Raw genomic sequence first — 4,518 nt, forward strand, 5'->3', positions numbered from 1 at the left:
CTGCTCCAATGGAGCCTCGCTGCAGGAGGGGAAGAGAGAGGCAAAGAGGAAGGAGAGGGGGAGGGGTGGAGAAGCAGATGGGGGCCTCTCCTGTGTGCCCTGGCCAGGAATCGAACCCGGGACCCCTGCATGCCAGGCCGACGCTCTACCACCGAGCCAACCGGCCAGGGCTGTTTGATTTGTTTTTATAATTTCAATTTCCTTGGTAATATATTCTTTGTGTTCATTGAGTTGTTTTCTGAGCTCCCTAAATTGCCTTTCTGTGTTTTCTTTTATATCTCTGAGTATTTTTAGGATTTCTATTTTAAATTCTCTGTCATTTAGCTCCAAGGTTTCCAATATATTAAATTTTTTCTCCATAGATTTTTCCTTATCTATCTGTGCTACCTCTCTGTCTTTTGTATCCATGATATTTGACTTCCTTTTCCTTAATGGCATCTGAGGGTCGTTTTGTTTATAGTACTTCGCGTTTAGTGTGGAACTTCTGGTGGCCCTAAGGATAGATTTTTCTGTCTCTGATTGAAGATCTTGTTGAATGTTTGGGGAGATTTATTGGTATTGCTCCTTTTGGCACCATTTCTCTGACATCACTCTGGATATTTTATTCTTTTTTGTGATGTAGTAATATTTCATTGTATATATGTACTACCCTTTTTTTTTATTCACTTTTCTATTGATGGGCACTTGCGTTGCTTCTATATTTTCAGTATTATAAATAATGTTGCAATGAACATAGGGGTGTATATGTTTTTTAGTACTGGTGTTGTGAGTTTCTTCTGCTACATACCCATAAGTGAAATTGCCAGGTTATATTATGATTCCTTTTCTAAATTTTTTTGAGAAACTTCCAAACTATTTATTATAGTGACTGTGCCAATCTGCATTCCCACCAACAGCACATGAGGGTTTCCTTTTCTCCATACACTCGTCAACACTTATTTGTGAATTTTTTGATGATAACCATTCTGACAGGTGTGAGGTGTTACCTTATCATGGTTTTAATTTGCATTTCTCTGGTGATTAGTGGTGTTGAGCATCTTTTCCTATGTCTATTTTCCATCTATATGTTCTCTTTGAAAAAGTATTTATTCAGGTACTTTGCTCATTTTAAAATTTGGATTGTTCACTTTTTTGGTATTTAGTTGTATGTGGTTTTTTATTTTTATTTTATTTTTGTTTTGTTATTATGTGAGAAGCAGGGAGGCAGAGACATACTCCTACATCGACTGGGATCCATCCACCTGGCCAGCCTACCAGGTGGTGATGCTTTGCCTACCTGGGGCACTGCTCTGTTGCTTGCAACCCTGCCATTTTAACACTGTGGTGGAGGCCATGGAGCCATCCTCAGTGCCTTGGGCTATCTCACTCAAACCGCTTGGGCCATGGCTGCAGGAGAGAAAGAGAGAGGAGGGAAGGGTAGAGAAGCAAATGGTTGCTTCTTCTGTGTGCCTTGACCTAGAGTTTAACCTGAGACTTGCACATGCTGGCTGAGGCTCTATTGCTGAGCCAACCAGCCAGGGCTGTATGTGTTTTTTATAAATTTTGGATATTAAACTGATAAGAACAGATACTACACTTGATCTTAGCCAAAAGGCCGAGAAGTGATAATAATCTTTTAAATTTATTGAGATTTGTTTTGTGTCCTAATGTTGTTTAGCCTGGAAAATGTTCTGTGTGCACTTGAAAAGAACATATATTCTGCTGGTTTGGGGTGAAATGCTCTAAAAATATTAGCTAAATCTGTCATCAAGTCTAATGTGTCATTTAAGGCCTCAGTTTCTTTGTTGATTTTCTGTGTGGAATATCTATGTAAATGAGGTGTTAAAGTCCTCTACTATTACTGTATTACTGTAGATCTCTTCCTTTATGTCCATTAATATTTTCTGTACATATTTAGTTGCTCCTATGTTTGTTGTATAAATGTTTATGAGAGCTATATCCTCTTTTTGGATTGATTCTTTTATTATGTAATGCAAGAATAATTCTTATTTATTTATTTATTTATTTTAGGTGAGAGGAGGAGAAATAGTGAGGCAAACTCCTGCATGCACCCTAATGGAAATATACCTGGCAACCCATCAGGGGCTGATGCTTGATTACTGAGCTATTTTTTAGCACCTGAGGCTGCTGTGCTCTAATAGAGCTACCCTCAGTGCCTGGGGCCATGCTTAATCAATTGTGTCACTGGCTGTGGGAGGGGAAGAGGAAGAGAAGGGAAAGAGGGAAGGGGGAGAAGCAGATGGTTGCTTCTCCTGTGTGCCCTGACTGGGAATCAAACCCAGTATATCTATACACTGGGCCGATGCTCTATTCACTGAACCACCGACCAGGGTCTGCAAGATAACACTTTTTTTTCTTTTTTTTTTGTGTGGCAGAGATAGAGAGAGTCAGAGAGAGGGACAAATAGGAACAGACAGACAGGAAGGGAGAGAGATGAGAAACATCAGTTCTTCATTGCGGCTCCTTAGTTGTTCATTGATTAATTTCTCATATGTGCCTTGACCAGGGGGCTACAGCAGACCAAGTGACCCCTTGCTCAAGCCAGTGACCTTGGGCTCAAGCTGGTGACCTCGGGGTCTCGAACCTGAGTCCTCCCCATCCCAATCCGATGCTCTATCCACTGTGCCACCGCCTGGTCAGGCAAGATAAAATTCTTAATAGATATATTTATAACTGTGAACAGCACAGTGATCTCAGTTCAACTTTTGTCCGATGGAAGTTTACTGATAAGTCATGAAATATCTTGGGTGGAAGGTAACTTTTTTGAGGGCTATCCCATAACTCAAGGCAGATGCTTATCTACTTCATTCCACACAGATTCTTTGCCAATGGAAAGTTTACAACTTCTCTTTTTATATCTTAATGATGCCTCTTAAGAAATTCTGCTTTCTGTTTAAATGCACATGAACTGATAGAGTGTCAAGTCCCTTATTCTTAATTTCAGTGAATATTTGACACTGAAATACAGTGGGAATTCCAAATTTAACATCCAGGTCCTATTTCAGTCGTTGGGTTATTGAAATTTTCTCATGCTTACTTTGAATAAACTCTGTTCTGAACCTTAATATTAAGCTGGCCTTAAAACTGGCCAAACTATAGAGATTTTTATGCTGGGTGCAATGACTGGGATTTAATTTGTATAATTTGGCCTCAGTAAATATCCCTAAAGCTGGGCTAGAATTTGAGTAAATCCTGGGAATGAAAAAACATCTTCTTTTCCTTAAAATTATTTTTGGTATTTGATTATGATGAAAATCCTTTTCCCCCTCTGCATTAAGGGAAAGGAGAATAACTAGATAATAGTTTCTTTTTAATAGTTGTTGATATGTAGAGTGGGTGAAATAAAATTGGAAACGTAAGTGATATGGAACTCTTATTGTCCATGAGCACAAAAGTCATTGCATGCAGGGCCAAATCTAGGTAAATTCTGAGGAGACATATGTACTTTTATTTTTTTTAAATCGCCATATCTGTGTCCTATTCTATGGAAATTAGTATTCTCTAATAATAATCCCCATACTTTGCATGTACCCAGCACTCTTATATGTTCTTCTTATTCTCCCTTTTAAATATCTGAACTAAGGAGGAGATGAAAAATGCACTCATACTGCATTAACACCACCAGGACTATTCATACCAAGGTTCTCTGAGTAAAATCAAATGTGAAACTTTATGTGGAATTTCAATCAATTGGTATGTGAAATAGAGTCCTATGTAGTGTACTCTACTCCATATAAATTATGCAATATAATAATTTGGACCATAGTTTATGACTAAAATTAATTATATTGAATAGCTCTTATGTGATGACAGAGCAGAACGTTTGAAATAAAGGTTGTTTTGGAAAAACCAAGACAAAAGATTATCATACACTAGAGAAGTCACCCCTTGTATCTTCATACATTCTTTTTCTGTATTAATTCTGAGTCTATATCCTGACCCTCTTTGATTTTTTTTTCTTTCTTTAATTAGCTGTTAGTTAACCATGAATTTAGACTAATAATATCAACTCTGGAAGTTGGTCAAACATGAGTTACATTGATGAGAGAGCTAACACATTGTTACAAAATCTTAGAAAGTCACTTTTACTGAAGTAATATTTATAGGGTTTGTGTAAGTAGACTTCAGAATATAATTATTGAATTTATTTGAAAATTATTTCCAATAAATACAATAAAACCCTCATTCATTGTGATTTTTCTTATGGGCTGCCTTCTGATGTGGAGGTGCATGGGAGAGAAGAGGAGTGAGGTCAGTGTTCACGTCTAGCCTGGAACAATCACAGCTTTTCTTAGGTGTTTATGTAAGTGACCATTTATAAAATAATTTTAGAAGAAATATGATAAAATAAGTCTGTTGAAATGTGACCTTTTCAAAACAAATTTTGAGGCAAGAATCCTTTTCCTAGATTAGAGAGTTGGGGTTATTTTTTGACACATTCTGTTCTTCTCTAACATTTAACCCAGCTTTTTATTATGCAATACTTTTTTCTTCCCATGGAAAAAAAATCTATGTCCA

At 37.3% G+C, this 4,518-nt stretch overlaps 1 pseudogene; it reads right to left on the bottom strand.

Moving 5' to 3' along the window:
- Positions 1-1,438: 1,438 nt before the first annotated feature.
- Positions 1,439-1,606, bottom strand: LOC136390058 (U2 spliceosomal RNA; annotated as a pseudogene).
- Positions 1,607-4,518: the final 2,912 nt, after the last annotated feature.

Source organism: Saccopteryx leptura, chromosome 1, assembly GCF_036850995.1.
Source record: "Saccopteryx leptura isolate mSacLep1 chromosome 1, mSacLep1_pri_phased_curated, whole genome shotgun sequence".
NCBI classification, from domain to species: Eukaryota; Metazoa; Chordata; class Mammalia; order Chiroptera; family Emballonuridae; genus Saccopteryx; species Saccopteryx leptura.